Source organism: Triticum dicoccoides, chromosome 1B, assembly GCF_002162155.2.
Source record: "Triticum dicoccoides isolate Atlit2015 ecotype Zavitan chromosome 1B, WEW_v2.0, whole genome shotgun sequence".
Lineage (NCBI taxonomy): Eukaryota > Viridiplantae > Streptophyta > Magnoliopsida > Poales > Poaceae > Triticum > Triticum dicoccoides.
The window spans coordinates 181,729,140-181,754,385 of record NC_041381.1 but is presented as its reverse complement, the minus strand read 5'-3'; positions in this window follow the sequence as shown (position 1 = coordinate 181,754,385).

Here is a 25,246-nt window from a genome sequence, read left to right as displayed (position 1 = left end):
GGGGCCTTGCCTGCCTTGATCTTCCTCTTGATGCCTTCAATACTTTTGTGTCCCTTCTGAGCTTCTGTAACATCATCCATCAAGGTAGGCCTAACTTCGAGGTTTTGGCAAGAATCCTGGTGCAACCAGTTCCAACCCGAAGCTTTCAAGTTCTTCATACAAGGCGGTTAGCCTTTCCTTAAGCATAGCATTCAAGGAACAAGCCTTTCTGCTTAATGCATCTGCTACCACATTAGCCTTCCCAGGGTGGTATTGAACATTGAGGTCATAATTCTTGATCAAATCTAGCCATCTTCTCTGCCTCATGATCAATTCCTTCTGAGTGAAAATATACTTCAGACTTTTGTGATCCGTGTATATCTCACACCACTTCCCTAGGAGGTAATGTCGCCATGTCTTCAGGGCATGAACCACTGCTGCTAACTCAAGATCATGAGTAGCATAGTTCTCTTCATGAGGCCGTAGTTGTCTTGAAAGGTAAGCTACGACTCTGCCCTCTTGCATCAGAACACTTCTCGGTCCGGTTCTCGACGCATCACAATATATCACAAATTCCTTGTGTATATATGGTGTTGCCAGAACTGGGGCAGTGGTCAATCTATGCTTCAGTTCCTGGAAGCTTTCTTCGCACTTCGGCGTCCATTCGAACTTCTTGTCCTTCTTTAAGAGCTGGGTCATGGGTCGGGCAATGCTTGAGAATCCTTCAACGAACTTGCGGTAATATCCCGTGAGTCCGAGGAAGCTTCTGACTTCCTTCACATTGCTCGGGGTTTGCCATTCAGTCACGGCTTGAATCTTGGTGGGATCCACTGACAATCCTTCAGTAGTCAATTTATGACCCAAGAATCCAACCTCATGCAGCCAAAATTTGCACTTGCTGAACTTGTGCTCTCGAAGCTTGTCTAGGACCATCCTCAAGTGTTGCTCGTGCTCTTCTTCCGTCTTCGAGAAGACAAGAATGTCATCAATGAAGACGACAACAAACTTGTCGAAATATTCCATGAAGACCTTATTCATGAGATACATGAAGTAAGCTGGGGCATTGGTCAATCCAAAGGACATGACCGTGCACTCATACAGGCCATATCTGGTTACAAATGCCGTCTTCGGAATATCTTGGGGTCTGATTTTCAGCTGGCAGTACCCAAATCTGAGGTCAATCTTGTAGAACACCTTGGCCCCATTGAGTTTATTAAACAGATCTTCAATCTTGGGAAGTGGATACTTGTTCTTGATTGTAACTTCATTGAGGGAGCGATAGTCAATGCACAAGTGGATGGTACCGTCCTTCTTTACTACAAACAGAACAGGTGATCCCCAAGGGGAGGCACTAGGGCGGATAAATCCCTTCCTCAACTGCTCTTCTAGTTGCTTCTTCAAATCTGCTAACTCTTCCGATCCCATTCTATAAGGCTTCTTATATATGGGTCCTGCTCCAGGCATGAGCTCGCTGATGAACTCAATGTCTCGGTCAGGAGGCATTCCCGGTAGCTCATCAGGAAAGACATTAGGGTATCCGCATACTACTGGCACTTGCTCCAATCCAACTTCAGTCAGACAGTTGACTTGGGTGGCTTGAGCAGAGGAGGGTTTGGAGGCAAATTTAACTCCGACTCCTTGGTCATTGGTCACAGTGACAGTTCGATTGGCACAATCTAACAAGCCTTGGTGCTTGATGAGCCAATCCATTACTAAGATCACATACAAACCTTACGATCTTAAGATGATAACGTCTGCTAGGAAATCTACCCCGTTAATGACAATCCCGACTCCTTTACATCCTATCTTGGCTCTCATCTCTGCTCCGGGGGTTTGTACCACCATAGGGTTATTCAGGGGTGTAGGGGTCATGCCACTTTTTAATGCAAACTTTTGGATGACAAATGAATGCGTGGCTCCAGAATGAAACAAGACAGTTGCAGGTGCTGAGTTGACAAGGAACGTACCTACCACGACGTCTGGGTATTCCTGAGCTTCTTCTATAGTGATGTGATTCACACGCCCCTTGCCATTGTTGGGCGGGTTGCGAGGAGCTTGGTTCCTTGGTGGCATTCCGCGGCCTTGGCCTTGGTTCTGTGCATTGCGGCACGGTGCATCTAGCTTCTTGTTGGGGCAATTCTTCGAATAGTGTCCTGGCTGACCACATCCAAAGCAAGTGACTTGATTGGAGTTGTTGCTCTTACCGGTATTGTTATTGGGGTTGTTGAAAGCTGGCCTAGGGTTGGCATATTGCTGAGGCTGATAGTTGGTGCGGGTGCAGGGGCTCTTGGCTGCTGATAGGTTGGCCTGACCGGGGCTGGCTGCCATGGGCGAGGCTTCTGGTTGTTGGAGCTACCCTTGCTGATCATCTTGCACTTATGGGTATCATCCAAAGCACGTCGCTTGTCCTCAAGCATGAGTGCCTTGTTCACCAGATCAGGAAAGGTTGGGCAGTCACACACAACAAGCGAGTACTACAGAGTCTGGTTAAGGCCTTCCATGAAGCGCTCTCTTTTGGCAGCATCAGTGCTGACATCCTCAGGAGCATACCTTGAGAGAACACTGAACTTCTGCATGTACTCCTTGACAGTTCTACTTCCTTGCTTCAGGGCTTAGAATTCACGCTTCTTGATGGCCATGATTCCAGAAGGAATGTGGGCCTTGCGGAATTTTGCCTTGAAGTCATTCCAAGTGATGTTTTGCCCAACATGCATGACCTTGAATCCATCCCACCAAGCTCTGGAAGTTCCCCCGAGACAGTGAGCAGCATATGCCACCTTCTCACGGTCCTCAGTGCAGACGACTAGTTCCAGCGGATCCTCAATGATGCGGACCCAGTCATCTGCATCCGGGGTTTCAGCAGTCTCAATGAAGGTAGGTGGTGCATGCTTCTTGAACTCCGCTAACATGGAACGTCCATTGCCGTTCCCCACCGGCTGGCGGTTGACAGCCTGAGCAATCATCTAGAGGGCTGCAATGTTGGCTTGGCGTTCTTCTCGGAAGGCTTGGAGAAGCTGAGCCATGTCCATGTTCGGGGGAGGTGGTGGTGGTGGAGTCTGTCCTCGGGCTTGGTCCTGGCTGGCTCCTGCTTCAGCAGAACCTCCGGCTTCTTGCTACTGGGTAGAGGTACAAGTATGTGTTACAACAGGCATCCTGTTGGAGCGGTCAAGGTCTCATGATTGGGAAAGATGAGGGAAAGCAATATAGATGGGATGCCTAGAAAGGGGGTCGGTATGACACTAATTGTTTTCATGCAAGGGCCAAAAAGGCCAAACACATTCATTGAAAATCCAAATGGGTGATGTAGTCGTTTACAGGTTCCCGAAGGGAAGTACGACGTCCGTCAAACACATCAAAAGCAAACACAACACTACATGGTTTCATATGAACCATTACAAGGACTCGACTTCGCATAGGGGGTACACGACCTATCCTACCGTAGGGGTTACGAACTGGCATATCCGAGTTGCGAATGATGCCTAAGTGGTGGAATTCTCGGTCGCGTAGTCTGGCTCTTCTGGGTCTTCCTCCTCCTCATCAGTATCTTGACTTTCCTCTTCACTTGAAGGGGTGGGCGAGTGGAGGAGCTCAACACGGCGTTGCTTTGCCGATGGTGCGAAGAGCTTGCGGTAATCCCTTGCGCTCATGCGTTGTTGTTGTGGGGGTCCTCCATCCTTTGGGGATCTTCCGCCTCGGTATGTGACTGCGGGCTATCCAGGGGGAGCACCTTCTTTCTTGATCCTATCCGTCTTCCCTTGTGCTTGGCGAAGAAGCTCGTTGGTCTCATAAAGTTCCTTTCGGAGCTCCATTGATTCCGAGGCCAAGTGTTGTGCCAAACAATCGGCACAAAGGCTGAAGTAGGTCTGGAATCGGAGTGGAAGTCCTTCTTCCAATGGTGGAGCTGGTGCACTACTCTCATCCTCACCCTCCTTCCGATAAGGCAAGAACCAGGTTGCCAACTCGTCCGCCATCTCGAGAAGAAGGTCTCGGAGGCAGGTGAGTGTCTTGAGGGTTGCCGTTTCGATGGCAAGAACCAGTGTTGCCATCTGGAGTCCCTCGAAGAACCAGCTTGTTGGAGAGTCATTAGCCTTCAAGATTGATGTCTACTACACAACCTTCTTCACGTAGACGTTGTTGGGCCTCCAAGTGCAGAGGTTTGTAGGACAGTAGCAAACTTCCCTCAAGTGGATGACCTAAGGTTTATCAATCCGTGAGAGGCGTAGGATGAAGATGGTCTCTCTCAAACAACCCTGCAACCAAACAGCAAAGAGTCTCTTGTGTCCCCAACACACCCAATACAATGGTAAATTGTATAGGTGCACTAGTTCGGCGAAGAGATGGTGATATAGGTGCAATATGGATGGTAGATATAAGTTTTTGTAATCTGAAAATATAAAAACAGCAAGGTAACTAATGATAAAAGTGAGCACAAATGGTATTGCAATGCTAGGAATCAAGGCCTAGGGTTCATACTTTCACTAGTGCAAGTTCTCTCAATAATAATAATATAATTGGATCATATAACTATCCCTCAACATGCAACAAAGAGTCACTCCAAAGCCTCTAATAGCGGAGAACAAACGAAGAGATTATGGTAGGGTACGAAACCACCTCAAAGTTATCCTTTCTGTTCTATCTATTCAAGAGTCCGTAGTAAAATAACATGAAGCTATTCTTTCCGTTCAATCTATCATAGAGTTCATACTAGAATAACACCTTAAGACACAAATCAACCAAAACCCTAATGTCACCTAGATACTCCATTGTCACCTCAAGTATCCGTGGGCATGATTATACGATATGCATCACACAATCTCAGATTCATCTATTCAACCAACACAAAGTACTTCAAAGAGTGCCCCAAAGTTTCTACTGGAGAGTCAAGATGAAAATGTGTGCCAACCCCTATGCATAAGTTCATGGGCAGAACCCACAAGTTGGTCACCAAAACATACATTAAGTGGATCACATGAATATCCCATTGTCACCATAGATAAGCACGGAAAGACATACATCAAGTATTCTCAAATCCTTAAAGACTCAATCTGACAAGATAATTTCAAAGGGAAAACTCAATTCATCACAAGAGAGTAGAGGGGGAGAAACATCATAAGATCCAACTATAATAGCAAAGCTCGCAATACATCAAGATCGTATCACCTCAAGAACACGAGAGAGAGATATCAAACACATAGCTACTGGTACATACCCTCAGCCCCGAGGGTGAACTACTCCCTCCTCGTCATGGAGAGCGCCGGGATGATGAAAATGGCCACCGGTGAGGGATCCACCCCTCCGGCAGGGTGCCAGAACAGGCTCCCGAGAGGTTTTTGGTGGCTATAGAGGCTTGCGGCGGCGGAACTCCCAATCTATTGTTCGCTTCGATGTTTTTAGGGTATATGGGAATATATAGGCGAAAGAAGATGGTCGGGGGAGCCTCGAGGGGGCCACGAGACAGGGGGGCATGCCCAATAAAGGGGGGCGCCCCCCACCCTCGTGGCCACCTCGAAGCTTCCTTGACTTCAACTCCAAGTCTCCTGGATCGCTTCCGTTCCAAAAATAACGCTCCCGAAGGTTTCATTCCGTTTGGACTCCGTTTGATATTCCTTTTCTTCGAAACACTGAAATAGGCAAAAAAACAGCAATATGGGCTGGGCCTCCGTTTAGTAGGTTAGTCCCCAAAAATTATATAAAAGTGTAAAGTAAAGCCCATAAACATCCAAAACGGGTATTATAATAGCATGGAACAATCAGAAATTATAGACACGTTGGAGACGTATCAAAGATCTCTTCCACATGATACTCCGTCTCGGCATCATTGATCCAATGCTCATGGTAGGTGAAAATGGGGGCTCGGTGAAACTGGCACTTCTTGAGGCTATCCTTGAGAAGCACGGGAAATCCCTATCCTTGAGAAGCACGGGAAATCCGGTGGTCAGGAAGTCTTCGGGTACGGCAGCCATCTACAAAGGTTGAATGGGAAAGGTCGATATGGAAATATATCTTGGGTTTGGTAAGCTTAGAAAAGAAGAGGAGTAGAGAGGGTTTTGCAAAGCAGGTTCTGTCGCCCATGCTAACTAAGGCTTCCTACAGTCAGGATGGCTTTGATACCAGCTCTATGGGGACCCCGACTCATAAGTTGTGATCACTGAATGCATGTGTACAGTGATCCCAGAGATCAATGCTCATTGAACACCCAGAAGCTGAATAACAAGAGTCTTACATCCATACATACTGTCTTACACAAATTATGACCATTATGGTCAAGTCTTACATAGATAAAGCCACAAGGGCTGAATACCAAATAAACTTAAGCAGCGGAAATCTTCATCAATAGGTAGAACCCATGCCATCTGCCTTAACCCTACAGGAATTCTGGCTGGGAAACTGATACGTCCCCAACATATCTACAATTTTTTATTGTTCCATGCTATTATATTACCTGTTTCGGATGTTTATGGGCTTTCTTTTACACTTTTATATCATTTTTGGGACTAACTTATTAACCGGAGGCCCGGCCCAAATTGATGTTTTCTTGCCTATTTCAGTGTTTCGAAGAAAAGGAATATCAAATGAGTCCAAATGGAATGAAACCTTTGGGAGAGTTATTTTTGGAACGGAAGCAATCCAGGAGACTTGGAGTGCACGTAAGGGAAGCAACGAGGAAGCCACGAGATAGGGAGGCGTGCCCTACCCCCCTGGGCACGTCCCCACCCTCATGGGCCCCATGTTGCTCCCCTGACCGACTTCTTTCGCCTATATATGTCCGTATACCCTAAAAACATCGAAGAGCACAATAGATCGGGAGTTCCGCCGCCGCAAGCCTCTGTAGCCACCAAAACCTAATCGGGACCCTGTCCCGGCACCCTGACGGAGGAGGGATCCCTCACCGGTGTCCATCTTCATCATCCCGACGCTCTCCATGACGAGGAGGGAGTAGTTCACCCTCGGGGCTGAGGGTATGTACCAGTAGCTATGTGTTCGGTCTATCTCTCTCTCTCTCATGTTCTTGAGGTGATACGATCTTGATGTATCGCGAGCTTTGCTATTATAGTTGGATCTTATGATGTTTCTCCCCCTCTACTCTCTTGTAATGGATTGAGTTTTCCCTTTGAAGTTATCTTATCGGATTGAGTCTTTAAGGATTTGAGAACACTTGATGTATGTCTTGCGTGGGATACCCGTGGTGACAATGGAGTATTCTATTAATTCACTTGATGTATGTTTTGGTGATCAACTTGCGGGTTCCGTGACCTTGGGAATCTATGCATAGGGGTTGGCACACGTTTTCGTCTTGACTCTCCGGTATAAACTTTGGGGCACTCTTTGAAGTTCTTTGTGTTGGTTGAATAGATGAATCCGAGATTGTGTGATGCATATCGTATAATCATACCCACGGATACTTGAGGTGACATTGGAGTATGTAGGTGACATTAAGGTTTTGGTTGATTTGTATCTTAAGGTGTTATTCTAGTACGAACTCTAGGAAAGATTGAACGGAAAGAATAGCTTAGTGTTATTTTACTACGGACTCTTGAATAGATCGATCAAAAAGGATAACTTTGAGGTGGTTTCGTACCCTACAATAATCTCTTCGTTTGTTCTCCGCTATTAGTGACTTTGGAGTGACTCTTTGTTGCATGTTTAGGGATTGTTATATGATCTAATTATGTTATTATTGTTGAGAGAACTTGCACTAGTGAAAGTATGAACCCTAGGCCTTGTTTCCTAGCATTGCAAGACCGTTTGTGCTCACTTTTATCATTAGTTACCTTGCTGTTTTTATAATTTCAGATTACAAAACCTTTATCTACCATCCATATTGCACTTTTATCACCATCACTTCGTCGAACTAGTGCACCTATACGATTTACCATTGTATTGGGTGCGTTGGGGACACAAGAGACTCATTGTTATTTGGTTGCAGGGTTATTTGGGAGAGACCATCTTCATGCTACACCTCCCATGGATTGATAAACCTTAGGTCATACAATTGAGGGAAATTTGCTACTTTCCTACAAACCTCTGCACTTGGAGGCCCAACAACATCTAGAAGAAAAAGGTTGCGTAGTAGACATCAAGCTCTTTTCTGGCGCCGTTGCCGGGGAGGTGAGTGCTTGAAGGTATATCTTTAGATCTTGCAATCGAATCTTTTAGTTTCTTGTTTTATCACTAGTTTAGTTTATAAAAGAAAAATACAAAAAAATGGAATTGAGTTTGCCGCATACGCTTCATCTTTTTAATATCTTTCGTGAAAATGATGGAAAGGAAAATTGTGCTCAATTGCTAGAAGAAGAATGCATTAAAATGTTTGGTACTAGATCTTTGTATGATGAGCATGATTGCAATGTTGTTAGTATGAATTCCTTGAATATCCATGATGCTAATGATATACAAAGCCACAAGCTTGGGCAAGCTATGTTTGATGAAGATGATATTTTTTGTTCCCCAAGTTTTGATGAGCAAATTTACTATGATGAAAGCATGCCTCCTATTTATGATGATTATTGTGATGATACGTATGCCATAAAGAAGAAGTTTGCTTATGTGGAGAGTAGTAAAATTTCTATGCATGTAGATCATGAAAAGAATGCTTTATGTGCTGGTTATATTGTTGAATTCATTCATGATGCTACTGACAATTATTATGAGTGAGGAATATATGCTTGTAGGAGTTGCAATAATGTCGAGTTTCCTCTCTATGTGATTAAAGTTTTAAAGTTATGCTTGTTTTTCCTTCCTATGCTAGTTGATTATTGTTCCCATAAGTTGTTTGCTCAAAATATCCCTGTGCATAGGAAGTGGGTTAGGCTTAAATGTTCTAGTCATATGCTTCATGATGCTCCCGTTATGTTTCAATTCTTATATTTTATGTGAGCATCATTGTCAACATCATGCCTAGCTAGAAAGGCATTAAAGAAAAGCACTTGTTGGGAGACAACCCAATATTTACCTTTACTGTTTTTGTGTGTCCACATGATTGTGATACTGTAGTAATCATGTTTTCTAGCTTTTGTTTCAATAAAGTGCCAAGTAAGACCTTTAGGATAGCTTACGGTGATAGTTGTGTTGGTCCTGCTGAAAATCAGAAACTTTTGCACCCAGTAAATTAGTTTTGATAATTCACAGAAACGTGCTTTTGATCTGATTCTTTTTCTCTGGATTGGTACACAAATTTCTCAGGATTTCCTAATTTTGTAGGATTTTTGGAGTTCCAGAAGTATATGTTTGATACAGTTTACTACAGACTGTTCTGTTTTTGACAGATTCTGTTTTTTATGTGTTGTTTTCTTATTTGGTTGAATCTATGAGTAGTATCGGAGGGTATGAATCATAGATAAGTTGGAATACAATAGATATTACACCAATATGAATTTATAATGAGTTCACAACAGTACCTAAGTGGTGATTTATTTTCTTATACTAATGGAGCTTACGAGTTTTCTATTGAGTTTTGTGTTATGAAGTTTTCAAGTTTTGGGTAAAGATTCGATGGACTATGGAATAAGGAGTGGAAATAGCCTAAGCTTGGGGATGCCCAAGGCACCCCAAGGTAATATTCAACTACAACCAAGAGCCTAAGCTTGGGGATGCCTCGTATGGCATCCCCTCTTTCGTCTTCGTTCATCGGTAACTTTACTTGAAGCTATATTTTTATTCACCACATGATATGTGTTTTGCTTGGGGCGTCATTTTCTTTTGTTTTGTTTTGCTTGCTGTTTGAATAAAATACCAAGATCTTAAATTCTTAAATGTTAGAGAGTCTTCACATAGTTGCGTAATTATTCGACTACTCATTGATCTTCAGTTATATCATTCAGAGTAGTTTGTCATGAGCTCTCATGCTTCACTTATATTATTTTGAGAGCCTTTTAGAACAGCATGGTATTTGCTATAGTTATAAAATTGGTCCTAGAATGATGGGCATCCAAGTTTTGTATAATAAAAACTATCATAGAAAGTGAATTGGATGATGTGGTCAATTTGATGCTTGATAATTGTTTTGAGATATGAGGATGGTGATATTAGAGTTATGCTAGTGGAGTAATTATGAATTTGGGGAATACTTGTGTTGGAGTTTGTAATTCCTGTAGCATGCACGTATGGTGAACCTCTTTGTGATGAAGTTGGACCACGATTTATTTATTGATTGTCTTCCTTATGAGTGGCGGTCGGGGACGAGCGATGGTCTTTTCCTACCAATCTATCCCCCTAGGAGCATGCGCGTAGTACTTTGTTTCAATGACTTGTAGATTTTTGCAATAAGTATATGAGTTCTTTATGACTAATGTTGAGTCCATGGATTATACGCACTCTCACTCTTCCACCATTGCTAGCCTCTCTTGTGCCGCGCAACCTTCGACGGTACCATACACCCACCATATACCCTCCTCAAAACAGCCACCATGCCTACCTATTATGGCATTTCCATAGCCATTCCGATATATATTGCCATGCAACTTTCCACCGTTCCGTTTATTATGACACGCCCCACCAGTGTCATATTGCTTTGCATGATCATGTAGTTGACATCGTATTTGTGGCAAAGCCACCATTCATAATTCTTTCATACATATCACTCTTGATTAATTATCCCGGTACACTGCTGGAGGCATCCACATAGAGTCATATTTTGTTCTAAGTATTGAGTTGTAATTCTTGAGTTGTAAGTAAATAAAAGTGTGATGATCTTCATTATTAGAGCATTGTCCCAAGTGAGGAAAGGATGATGGAGACTATGATTCCCCCACAAGTCAGGATGGGACTTCGGACTTCAAAAAAAGAGAGAAAGTCCATAAAAAAGAGAAAGGCCCTAAAAAAGAGAAATGCCATAAAAAAGGAAGGCCCAAAAAAATGAGAGAAAAAGAGAGAAGGGACAATGCTACTATCCTCTTTCCACACTTGTGCTTCAAAGTAGCACCATGGTCTTCCTGATAGAGAGTCTCCTATGTTGTCACTTTCGTATACTAGTGGGAATTTTACATTATAGAACTTGGCTTGTATATTCCAATGATGGGCTTCCTCAAAATGCCCTAGCTCTTCGTGAGGAAGCAAGTTGGATGCACACCGACTTAGTTTCTTTTTGAGCTTTCATACACTTATAGCTCTAGTGCATCCGTTGCATGGCAATTCCTACTCACTCACATCGATATCTATTAATGGGCATCTCCATAGCCCGTTGATATGCCTAGTTGATGTGAACCTATCTTCTCCCTTTTTGTCTTCTCCACAACCACCATTCTATTCCACATCTAGTGCTATGTCCATGGCTCACGCTCAATGCTCACTGAACACACAGAAGCTGAGTAACAACAGTCTTACATCCATACATACTGTCTTACACAAATTATGACCATTATGGTCAAGTCTTACATAGATAAACCCACAAGGGCTGAATACCAGATGAACTTAAGCAGCGGAAATCTTTGTTGATAGGTAGAACCCATGCCATCTGCTTTAACCCTACAGGCATTCTGACTGGAAACTGATACGTCTCCAACGTATCTATAATTTTTTTATTGTTCCATGCTATTATATTACATGTTTTGGATGTTTATGGGCTTTACTTTACAGTTTTATATCATTTTTGGGACTAACCTATTAACCGGAGGCCCAACCCAAATTGTTGTTTTCTTGCCTATTTCAGTGTTTCGAAGAAAAGGAATATCAAACGAGTCCAAATGGAATGAAACCTTCGGGAGAGTTATTTTTGGAACGGAAGCAATCCAGGAGACTTGGAGTGCATGTAAGGGAAGCAACGAGGAAGCCACGAGGCAGGGAGGCGCGCCCTACCCCCCTGGGCACGCCCCCACCCTCGTGGGCCCCTCGTGGCATCCCTGACCGACTTCTTTCGCCTATATATGTCCATATACCGTAAAAACATCGAAGAGCACAATAGATCAGGAGTTCCGCTGCTGCAAACCTCTGTAGACACCAAAACCTAATCGGGATCCTGTTTCGGCACCCTGCCGGAGGGGGGATCCCTCACCAGTGGTCATCTTCATCATCCCGGCGCTCTCCATGACGAGGAGGGAGTAGTTCACCCTCGGGGCTGAGGGTATGTACCAGTAGCTATGTGTTTGATCTCTCTCTCTCTCTCTCTCTCTCTCTCTCTCGTGTTCTTGAGGTGATACGATCTTGATGTATCACGAGCTTTGCTATTATAGTTGGATCTTATGATGTTTCTTCCCCTCTACTCTCTTGTAATGGATTGAGTTTTCCCTTTAAAGTTATCTTATCAGATTGAGTCTTTAAGGATTTGAGAACACTTGATGTATGTCTTGCGTGGGATACCCGTGGTGACAATGGGGTATTCTATTGATTCACTTGATGTATGTTTTGGTGATCAACTTGCGGGTTCCATGACCTTGGGAATCTATGCATAGGGGTTGGCACACATTTTCGTCTTGACTCTCCGGTAGAAACTTTGGGGCACTCTTTGAAGTTCTTTGTGTCGGGTAAATAGATGAATCTGAGATTGTGTGATGCATATCATATAATCATACCCGCGGATACTTGAGGTGACATTGGAGTATCTAGGTGACATTAGGGTTTTGGTTGATTTGTATCTTAAGGTGTTATTCTAGTATGAACTCTAGGATAGATTGAACGAAAAGAATAGCTTCGTGTTATTTTAATATGGACTCTTGAATAGATCAATCAGAAAGGATAACTTTGAGTTGATTTCGTACCCTACAATAATCTCTTCGTTTGTTCTCTGCTATTAGTGACTTTGGAGTGACTCTTTGTTGCATGTTGATGGATTGTTATATGATCTAATTATGTTATTATCGTGGAGAGAACTTCCACTAGTGAAAGTATGAGCCCTAGGCCGTGTTTCCTAGCATTGCAATACTGTTTGTGCTCACTTTTATCATTAGTTACCTTGCTGTTTTTATTATTTCAGATTAAGAAAACCTTTATCTACCATTCATATTGGACTTGTATCACCATCTCTTAGCCGAACTAGTGCACCTATACAATTTACAATTGTATTGGGTGTGTTGGAGACACAAGAGACTCTTTGTTATTTGGTTGCAGGGTTATTTGAGAGAGACCATCTTCATCCTACGCCTCCCACGGATTGATAAACCTTAGGTCATCCACTTGAGGGAAATTTGCTACTGTCCTACAAACCTCTGCACTTGGAGGCCCAACAACGTCTACAAGAAGAAGGTTGTGTAGTATACATCAGAAACGTCCTAGTTCGCATGTTCGTCTCCAAAGAACTCTTCTTCGAACTCCTGTTCTTCCTTGCCTGGACAATTAAATAACCAGTGGCAAGCCAATGAGTAATTTGAATGTACTCGCAAGCAACCCATGTTTTGGCTCAAGATACAACAATGCATGACGTAGGTGAATTTTTGCAGAAAGCTAATTTTGTTGTGCTATGACATGTTCAACAACTGGTAAATCATGCATCATATGAATTCGAGTAACCATAGGGACTGGTTATAGATATCAACATAAAGGGAGTGTGCTTCAACCCAACTCAATCATGTCAAGTCCTTTGACTTGACCCAAGTAGTTCTTCCCACTTATCCAAACACACACACTGGTTTGTAAACAAGTGGAAATAGACCAAGAGTGGTTACCCAACTGTCCTTGACCGTGGACACGGCTATTCGAATAATTTTACACTCTGCAGAGGTTGCACACTTTACCCACAAGATCCGAGGAACTTCCGTGTCATCCACGACCCGCGGTACCTAAAGTACCCGGGGTAAGCAGCCAATCACTATCTTTCCCTAGACGACACTAACATAGAGTCCACTCGATTGGTAGTAACCCCCGTTGTCGGTGTCAAAACCGGCGGATCTCGGGTAGGGGGTCCCGATATGTACGTCAAGGCTGATGGTAACAAGAAGCAAGGGACACAGATATTACCTAGGTTCGGGACCTCTCGATGGAGGTAAAACCCTACTTCCTGCTTGATTAATATTGATGATATGGGTAGTACAAGAGTGGATCTACCACGAGATCGTAGAGGCTAAACCCTAGAAGCTAGCCTATGATGGTATGATTGTAATTGTGACCGGCCTTCTAGGGACCAACCTCTCCGGTTTATATAGACACCGGAGAAGGCTAGGGTTTACATGGAGTCGGTTACAAGGAAGGAAACACAATATCCGGATCGCCAAGCTTGCCTTCCACACAAAGGAGAGTCGACACGGGCCGAAGTCTTGAGTCTTTTATCTTCACACTTCAATAGTCTGGATGTTATACACAGTCCGGCTGTCCGGATACCCCCTAATCCAGGACTCCCTCAGTAGCCCCTGAACCAGGCTTCAATGACGATGAGTCTGACGCACAGTATTTTCTTCGGCATTGCAAGGCGGGTTCCTTCTCTGAATACTCCAAAGTACCTGTTACGATGAATAGTGTCTGGCCTCCAATCAATGTTGTGCTCCTCGGCTTCAATGCCTCAATAATGACCACCTCCACGTGTTGAGCGAATGCGAGGAGCCGAGGCATTTTTGCATTTGACACCCTCGATCCTCCAGGCTGACCGCCTATTTGAAGGGACGGGAATTCATAGATCCAAACCACACTCACTCTCCCTGAGCTAGCATCCCGTAGAGCGCTCCGCAAAAAACCATTCCAACATGGCTGGCCGTCGCAGCTCTTCTGCTTGCCCTCCTCGCTCTAAGTCGGGGGATTGGGGAGAGTATTCAGTTCCTCATAGCCGTTTGATAAAGCTACAAACCCAAGGGTTTCTCCCACCAGCGTTCATGGTCCCCGTCCGATCCGGAATAGCTTCTTATGATGGTGGGGAACAAGCGGAGGGATCCCCAAACCCATCTCCAGAGGAGCGCGTATGCCTCATCCCGCATCTGCTAAGCGGCGTCGGGTTTCCTATCCACCCATTTCTTCGCGGGCTTCTGGAGTTCTACGGCCTCTAGTTGCACAACCTCACCCCTGCCTCCATTCTGCACATAGTGGGGTACGTCGCACTTTGCGAGCTGTTTTTAGGCTGCAAACCTCACATCGGTTTATCGAGGAAGCTATTCTGCCTTGTTCCCCGCGCCCAGGGAGAATCCCTATGCCAAGTGGGCGGGGCCGAAGTATGGCGCATTGCCGAGACCGGATACCTGTCCGGCACTCCCAAGAAGGCACCAGAAAACTGGCCTTTAGAATGGTTCTACATTGACAATGTTCCCCTTACAGATCTAGTTCGGACAGGTCTCCCCCAGTTCAGTAACGCCCCGCCGAAGGCACGCCTAAGCTGGCGCCCCCAGGGCCCTCAAGAAGAGGACACGAGGGAAATACACTTCCTGATGAACAGGATAAAGTTACTGGCCAAATCCGGACTAACGATAGTCGAGGTCATGGCGATATGCATAAGGCGGGGAGTGCAACCGCTTCAATACCGGGGGAAGCCCATGTGGCACTTCAACGGGGAAGATGATGCCACCCGCTACGGTCGTAAGGGTCCGAACTCCGCCACTTCTTTGGCAAGGATATTGTCTGATTTATACAAAGGGGAAGAGGAGGAATTCCTTCGCATTAAAACGCGGGACCGATTCTCCATGTACAAACCCCAGAGTGGGTAAGTTGCCATTCTTTTCTCTGCTTCACTTACTTTAGCATCCTTCTGCTGAGATTACTTGCATCAATGCTTCTGAGCAGGAACTAAGGAGGGTCGTAGAAGGAATCTTCAGCCCTTCCCTGCAACCAGAGGACCCCGGAAGGGCCCTAGATCCGGGACTCAAAGAAGATCCGGATATCACTGTGGAACTTGTCAACGGGGTATTTTATCAAGCGAGCTGGGATGGCGTTCTAGTGGCCATTACGGCCGACTATCCTGGACTGCTCCCTGTGTCGCGTGTAAGCCAAACTAAAAACCCTATCCTCCGAAGAGGACTCCTCCCAGGTATTATGATTTACCCTTGGGGCGTCGCACTATTTGCAGAGACGACGGTCGGAGCGAGGGGCCGAGCCCCTAGGGACTCGTCAACCACGGGCGTCCGGATCGGGCAGGCTCAAGAGGAAGGCGGTGAGGGTTGACACACCGCTGTAGACGTAAAGTAATAACCTGTCCTACGATTGTAGAATTTGGAATATGACATAGCCCTTCGTGTCTGGCAGGAAGAGGAATAGTCGGACTATATCCGGGGATCCCACCAATCACGCCTCCACCAGTCGGGTTCCAGAACCGGCTTCGGGGGCGGAGGCGGACACGGGGCCAGTACCGCATAGTTCCCCGACGGAGGATGCGGATATGTGTTCGGCCACAAACTCTGAAGTGGAAAGCGCCATGAATCACCGGCGCCGGAGGGCCGTGCTTCGAAACAACATCTTTTTCAAAGAGGCTTTTAATGCCTTCAATTCGGGGGACGCATACGTCCGAGCTGCTCGAGGCGGGCTTGCCCAAGTGACAAACCAGTATACCAAAGATATACGGGTAAGAAATTTTGATAAGTATGTATAGCAGTAGCCCCTGAGACTTGGAATAGTTGGGACAACTGTTTGAAGGATCAATATATGCACAGGTCCTTGTGGACAAGAATGAACAATTGGCTCGGGAGCTGGAGGCACGTAAGGCCCAGCTGATGGAAGCGGTTGCCCAGTTAGGGGAATCCCAGAAGCTCCCCTCTGGTAATATGTGTCTCAATTGTACGCAGATGTACCAGTTAGTAAATGGCTGGTGTGGTTAGTCTAACAGAAAATTCTGCAGACAATCCCGGGGTGAATCTGGAGGGCGCAACGAATGACGACTCGCATCTCAAAAGGCAGCTAAAGGCTGGCGAGCGCATCCTTACACAAGTGACGCAAGAGAAGAACAAGCTACAAGATGCCAATATTCGGCTGGACGTGGAATTAAAGGATGTCTGTGCTCAACTGGCGGACTCCGTGAAGGAGAACAAAAGGCTTCATCGCGGCATTTATGGTAAGTGCTCAAACAAACTATATGATAGTTCAGTGAGGAAGTATTTTGAAAGAATTTGTCTTGCAGGAATGTTAACGGGTCGCCCTGAAGAGGAGATGCCCTCATCTGCAAGTGATTTGCTGCAAGAACTTTCACAGCTGCACGAGCGCACTCGACGGGTGATGCACGGCGTTGCTCAGGCCTTGTGGCCATCAAGCCTCCTGCCGAATGGCATGGGGGAGCTTGCGGGCCTGCTTCAAGGAGCCCGGCGGCGCTTCCGTCTGTGGAAGGTATCAGCATGCCGGCAAGGTGTGAGAGAAGCCTGGGCGATGGTGAAGACGCGCTACACCAAGCTGGACCCGAACCATATGGCCGAAGTAGGACCGGCGGGGCCCGATGGGCAAGAAATTCCCGTGAGTGTAGTATATGACCAGGTAGCGTTAGCCGCTAAGTATTCTCAACGGGATTGTAGGCTAGATAGCATGTTAGATGGTATAGAGGAGGAATATAGTTAGTCCCAGTGACTGTGTAATTTAATTGGCATAAGTAGCCCCTAGCCGGATTATCATCATTTGTCATGGCGGACCTTTTCGCTTCAGCCCCCGGATCCTACAGTCCGGGGTGTGTCCGAATACCCGCTTAGTTATTCAAAAACCGGAGTATGCGTGGAGACAAGGCGTAGGGGTCATAAGTGCTTGAATAGACAAGTATCCAACTAGTTATGTTATATTACATGGATAGCAAGAAACATCTTCCAGGGAGAATAGTTCCGTTAGGGGTTCCTTTCCCTGGGTATGCATGTGTCGATGCACATGTCTGGACTACGAACGATGGCGCAGGATACAAAACTTCTGGGTTTTTTTGTTGTAACCAACGAATACATCCTTTGTTCACCGATCGAATATTCTCTTAAGGAAACTAGCTTTCGGCTTCACCCAGTCTGAGGTACACATCCGGCTGAACCGGCAGTAACAATCGCAGAGGTGCTCCCCTTATGCCCTAGCCGAATTAACGGGAACGTAGGGCATAAACACAAGAGCCAGGCAACCCAGCTTGGCCACATCTTAAGTCATATCGATGCATATAATGGTGAAGAAAAGGCACATATGGAGAAAGAACGCATATGCGATGGGCAAAAAGCCATTTAAAGTAATTATGTTTAGCTTCCGAATAGGAAGCCCCCAGGTATAGCTTACACACATAGTACGGCTAGAGTGATCCGAGAGTCCGCACTGGATTAAATACTTTGTGTGGAGAGAAAAAGGGTCGAGAAAGGAGGAAAAAAAGGGGTGGAGCATAATTAAAAAGGAGGGGTAAGGAGACGAACACTGAGTTCGGCGTTAGGCGTAGAATCTCCGGAGTCTGGCCGCGTTCCATGGGTCCGGCTCGAGTCTGTTATCGGATGCATTACGTAAGCGGTACGCTCCTACGGTGAGAAATTTGTCAATGACGAAGGGACCTTCCCACTTGGGCTTGAGTTTGTCTTTCTTCTCCAGTAGGCATAGAACGAGCTCGCCAATATTGTAAGTTTTGGCCCGCACTTCTCTGCTTTGATATCGTGGAGCCTGCTGCTGATAGAATGCGGAACGGGATTTTGCGACATCGCGCTCCTCCTCTAGGGCATCCAAGTTGTCCTGCCGATCTAACTCGGCTTCCTTCTCTTTGTACATGCGTACGCGTGACGAATCATGTATTATGTCGCAGGGTAGTACTGCTTCCGCACCGTACACCATAAAAAATGGTGTATATCCGGTGGTGCGATTCGGTGTGGTCCGCAGCCCCCAGAGTACGGAGTCGAGCTCCTCTACCCAGTGTGTATCCGATTCTGTTAAAGATCGCACTAGTCTGGGTTTGATGCCCCTCATGATGAGACCGTTTGCCCGTTCGACCTAGCCGTTTGTTTGTGGGTGGTAGACGGAAGCGTAGTCGAGCTTAATGCCCATTTTGCCGCACCAAGTTTTCACTTCATCGGCTATGAAATTTGAGCCATTATCAGTGATGATGCCGTGGGGGACACCGTATCGGTGCACGACCCCGGATATGAAGTCTATTACAGGTCCGGATTCGGCCATTTTAACTGGTTTGGCTTCTATCCATTTGGTGAACTTGTCCACCATGACCAATAAGTATTTTTTTCTTATGGCTTCCCCCTTTAAGGGGTCCGACCATATCCAGCCCCCAGACCGCGAAGGGCTAAGTTATGGGGATTGTTTGGAGAGCGGTAGGGGGCATATGACTCTGATTGGCGAAGGGCTGGCAACCGACGCAATGTTGGACGAGGTCCTGTGCGTCTGCTTGGGCCGTCGGCCAATAGAAGCTTGTACGGAAGGCCTTGCTGACTAGCGCTCGAGCCGCGGCATGGTGTCCGCCCAGTCCGGCATGGATTTCAGCCAAGAGTTGTCGCCCTTCCTCTTCGGAGATGCACCTTTGGAGCACTCCGGTCGCGCTTTTCTTATAGAGTTCCCCTTCGTGGACCTTGTAAGCTTTAGAACGCCGAACTATGCAGCGTGCCTCATTTTGGCCTTCGGGGAGCTCCTGCCTATTTAGGTAGGCCAGGAAAGGCTCAGTCCACGGGGCAATCACGGCCATGATTTCATGGGCCGAAGATGTTATCTCGGTGGCAGAGCCTCTGATTGTGTCTGATGGTTCGGAATCTGGGGGTGTGTTCGGATCCGTGATGGTATTGCCGTACTCCCCTTCCCATACTACGGACGGCTTGAACAGCCTTTCCAGGAATATGTTAGGTGGGACAGGGTCGCGTTTGGCGCCGATGCGGGCGAGGACGTCCGCCGCTTGATTGTTTTCTCGAGCCACATGGTGTTGCGATAGGCCACCATTTTCGGATCCTTGGCGTCAAAGTCTCTGTTTATTTGTGATATTGCGAGGTTTGAATCCCCGTGCACTTCTAGGCGTTGGATGCCCATAGAGACTGCCATCCGAAGACCGTGCAACAGCGCCTCGTATTCGGCTGCATTGTTGGAGTCTGTGTATAATATTTGAAGGACATACTAGACCGTGTCTCCGGTGGGAGACGTCAGGACTACCCCTGCTCCCAATCCGGCCAGCATTTTGGAGCCGTTGAAGTGCATGATCCAGCTAGAGTACGCGCCGTACTCTTTAGGGAGTTCGGCTTTGGTCCATTCGGCAACAAAGTCAGCCAGTACTTGCGACTTAATGGCTCGCCGTGGTTTGTATATTATGTCGAATGGAAGGAGCTCGATAGCCCATTTGGCAATCCGGCCTGTAGCGTCGCGGTTATTAATTATGTCATTGAGTGGTACTTCAGAGGCCACCGTAATGGAACACTCTTGAAAGTAGTGTCGCAGCTTCCGGGATGCCATGAAGACCGCGTATGCTACTTTTTGATAGTGTGGGTATCGGGATTTGCATGGGGTGAGGACTGTGGATACGTAATAAACCAGCTTTTGAAGCGGGAATTTGTATCCATCCACCTCTCGTTCGACGACGAGCACTGCGCTTACCACTTGATGTGTTGCAGCTAAGTATAATAGCATAGGTTCGCCGGTATTTGGCGCCGTTAGGACTAGATTACTGGCCAATAAGGTCTTTATTTCATCTAGTCTGGCCGCGGCTGCATCCATCCACACGAAGTGTGCGCCGAAGGAGGCGGTAGAGAGGCAATGCCTTTTCTCCTAACCTGGATATAAAGCGGCTCAAAGTGGCCACGCATCTAGCTAGTTTCTGGATGTGCTTGAGGTCTGTTGGTATAGCCAACTGCGACATAGCTCGGATTTTTGCCGGATTCGCTTCAATTCCTCTGTTGGAAACAATGAAGCCCAGCAGCTTCCTCGAAGGGACGCCGAAAACGCATTTTTCCGGATTCAACTTGATGTTGTATGTCCGGAGGTTATCTAATGTAAGCCTCAAGTCGTCTATTAGGGTTTCGACGTGTCTTGTTTTTATGACCACGTCGTCCACATATGCCTCTACTAGTTTGAATCATGCGTTGATAGGTTGCGCCGGCATTCTTAAGCCCGAAAGGCATAGTGTTGAAGCAAAAAGGGCCATATGGTGTTATGAAGGCTGTTGCAGCTTGGTCGGACTCTGCCATCTTTATTTGATGGTATCTAGAGTATGCGTCGAGAAAACACACCGAGTCGTGTCCAGCTGTGGCATCGATGATTTGATCGATGCGAGGGAGGGGAAAGGGATCCTTGGGGCAAGCCTTGTTGAGGTCTTTAAAGTCGACGCATAGGCGTCAGGATTTGTCCTTCTTTGGCACCGTCACCAAATTTTCCAGCCAATCCGGATGTTTAATATCTCTGATGAATCCGGCCTCGAGTAGCTTGGCTAGCTCTTCCCCCATTGCTTGTCGTTTGGGCTCTGAGAATCGCCTTAGGGTCTGTTTGACAGGTTTGTATCCCTTTACTATGTTAAGGCTATGTTCGGCAATCCACGCGGAATGCCCGGCATGTCCGATGGGTGCCAGGCGAAAATATCCCAATTCTCGCGTAAAAAGTCTCGTAGTGCGATGTCTATGGCGGGGCTCAACTATGTCCCGATGGAAGCTGTCTTCATGGGGTCCGTTGGATGGACTTGGAATTTGACTATTTCGTCTGCGGGTTTAAATGAGGTGGACTTGGGTCGCTTGTCGAGTATCACGTCGTCCCTGTCCATGATGGCCCGTAGCATTGTTAATTCTTCAGCTGCTAGGGCTTCGGATAATGCTTCCAGGGCCAGTGTTGCGGTTTTGTTTTCGGCGTGGAGTGCAACATCCGGATCACTGGCTAGAGTGATGATTCCATTGGGCCCGGGCATTTTGAGCTTCATGTACCCGTAATGGGGTATGGCTTGAAATCTTGTGAACGCGTCCTGCCCCAAAAGGGCGTGGTATCTGCTGCTAAAAGGGGCCAATTGGAATGTGATTTCTTCGGACCTGTAATTTTCCGGAGTGCCGAACACCACATCGAGTGTGATTTTTCCCGCACACCGTGCCTCCCGACTGGGAATGATTCCCCTGAAGGTGGTGCCGCTTTGCTCAATGCGGCTTTTATCAATTTCCATTTTGTTGAGCGTTTCTTCATAGATCAAGTTCAATCCACTTCCACCATCCATAAGTACCTTAGTGAGCCTGAAGCCATCCACGATTGGGCTAAGGACTAGAGCGGCCGGTGCCCGGACAGCCTGGAATCGAGGCTCATCACTGGCATTGAAAGTTATAGCAGCGTCGTTCCAGGGGTTTGTCTTTGCCACCTGGAAAATTTCAGCAGAGCTTCGATGAGCTCGCTTGCGCCTATTGTTTGAGGCGAAAGTCTCGAAGACAGTCAATACCGCATTGCGTTCGCTCGTGGGATGTTGTTCTGATTTATGGCTTGCGAGAAGATCCTCGCCACTTTTTGCAACCTGCCGGAGTCTCCAACATGCTCTAAGGCTGTGAGTTGGTGTCGTGTCCGGAGTGCTGTGGAGTTTACATGGTCCATTGAGCCATTCTTCCAATACGGTTCCCCGCCCTGGGGTGTGCTTTGGTCTCTCGGGGACAGGATTGGTCGGCTTACGGAAGTTCGCCCGTTTAGTTCGGACAAAGGTCTTGGTGAGAGCCGTACTGTCCCAAAATTCAGTTTGGGTTTTCCAGGCGCTTTCCATCGCACAGTACTTCTGTACTATGATTGCCAAATCCGTGACGCGTACTATGTCACGGCGGCTTATAGCATTGAGGAGTCCTTTGTCTGTGCAGTTTTTGCAGAAGAGTAAGACTATATTCTCCTCACGGCAGTTCTTGACCTTGTTAAGCGCAAGGAGGAATCTGGCCCAGTAGCGATGTACAGTCTCCTGGGACTCTTGTCGGACGCGGGAGAGGCGGTTTATGTCCTTGTAGGTGCTACTATCTGAATCCGGATTCTGATCCATTCTACAACCCGGGGGCGCAGGAAGCTCTGAGCCTGACAGCTCGGGATTCGGGGTATCGCCCAATTTCTTCGGCCCAGTGCCCGATTCTAAGTATGAGACCTGCGTCATGTCTCCCTCCGAGCAGGTTTTTGGCTCAAGGAGTTCGGTGATCCGGACATGATTCGTCCTCAAAGTCGAGGGACGGTCCGTGTGAGGTTCCTCCACTATCGCTATCTCATGGGTGGCCTGCGGGAATCTAATGTCCCTCTGGTCGGGTTTAAGCCCGATCTGGTCGTAGTCTGTAGCGACTCCCAGAGCGGCAATGCGATCCAAGAGCTCATTGAGGGAGGAGAGCTCCATTGGGTCCATCTGTTCGGCAAGTTCCAAACTAACGCGAAGGTTATGATTGATGACCCGAGAGGCCCTCGTCGGCGCTACCTCCAACGGGGCGGCCATGATAAAGCCACCGAGTCGGAGAGTTTGGCCTACAGCCAAAGCTCCTTCTGAGGTGATGTCGTCCTTGATGACGAGACGAGCCATCGAGCCTTGCGGCGACGACACAGAGGAACTCTCAATGAAAGCACCAATGTCGGTGTCAAAACCGGCGGATCTTGGGTAGGGCGTCCCAATCTGTGCGTCAAGGCTGATGGTAACATGAAGCAAGGGACACAGATGTTTACCTAGGTTCGGGCCCTCTCGATGGAGGTAAAACCCTACTTCCTGCTTGATTAATATTGATGATATGTGTAGTACAAGAGTGGATCTACCACGAGATCGTAGAGGCTAAACCCTAGAAGCTAGCCTATGATGGTATGATTGTAATTGTGATCGGCCTTCTAGGGACCAACCTCTCCGGTTTATATAGACACCGGAGAAGGCTAGGGTTTACATGGAGTCGGTTACAAGGAAGGAAACACAATATCTGGATCGCCAAGCTTGCCTTCCATGCAAAGGAGAGTCCCATCCGGACACGGGCCGAAGTCTTGAGTCTTGTATCTTCACGCTTCAATATTCCGGATGTTATACACAGTCCGGCTGTGCGGATACCCCCTAATCCAGGACTCCCTCACCCTTGCCCAACATTTCACATCTGATTGTTGTGGAGCCTCGCTCCCATATTCATCACATAACACTGGCACGGGGTACCAACGGTGTGTCCGGGGCCCTGTGAAAACAGTCATGGCCGCCTATCCAAGCACGACCCCGTCCTGAGAGTGACCTCGTGTCACCCCCCGCCACTAGTAATGCGGGCACCATGCTAGTATCGGTCTAGGTAATCAATAATGCCCTTTCCCATATAAGGGTAGAGTGGTTGGGCATGTAAGGTTGGAATAACAGTCGCAACTTAAACCAATCCTTTTGAAAACAACACACACACTTGCCTCAGTACACCACTTCATCATCAAGTGCTTACCCAACTCATTATCTCCCTCGGGCATAAGTGGCACCCGATGGGGTTTTCAAAAAGTTTTTGAAAACAATCTTGCTTCCATCACCATGCATATACCCATCCCCTTTTGTGTAGCTCTACTTAGCATCCTAGCTACTCCCACTCGCATAACCCTCATAGCAAGGTAGGGTCATGCATCATGCAAGTATCAACGAGAAAAGCAACGAAGTAACCCACCAAAGTGGTACCCTCTCATCATGATTCTGGTGCAACAACAACAAGTGCTACATGACATGCATAAAAAAAGTTTCACGTACGGTAAGGTCAAAGGGCTGCTTGCCTGGCTCAGCAAAGTCTTCTGGGTCTTCAGAGTCTTCTAGTCCAACTCCTTTGTTAGCAACGCAATTGAAAGGATCGATATAGTTGACTAGAGGGGGTGAATAGGCAACTAACAATTTTTAGCTTTTTTTTACCAAATTAAACTTTGCATCAAAGTAGGTTTTCTAGATATACAACTAGGTGAGCAACCTATATGATGCAACAACAACAAGCACACAAGCAAGAAAGGGATATAACATAAATAAGCTTGCACAAGTAAAGGCATGAGATAACCAAGAGTGGAGCCGGTGAATACGGGGATGTGTTACCGAAGTTCCTTCCTTTTAAAGGGAAGTACGTATCCGTTGGAGCGGTGTGGAGGCACAATGCTCCCCAAGAAGCCACTAGGGCCACCGTATTCTCCTCATGCCCTCACACAATGTGAGATGTTGTGATTCCACTATTGGTGCCCTTGAAGGCGGCAACCGGACCTTTACAAACAAGGTTGAGGCTCTCTCCACAACTTAATTGGAGGCTCCCAATGAAACCCCAGAGCTTCACCACAATGGAATGTGGCTCCGAAGTGACCTCTTCCGTCTAGGGCGCCCAAGCACCCAAGAGTAACAAAATCCACACAAGAAAGTATGGGGGAATCAAATATCCTTTGGTGGAAGTGTAGATCTAGGTCTCCTCCTTCAATCCCTAGCAAATCAACGAGTTTGAGTGGCTAGAGAGAGAGATCAGGCAAGAGAGCTTTAATGGCAGTAATGGAGGAGAGAGAGAGGCCAGAGGTAGGTGGGAGGAAGGAGAAGCACCTCCTTAAATAGGCCCCCCAAGATCCA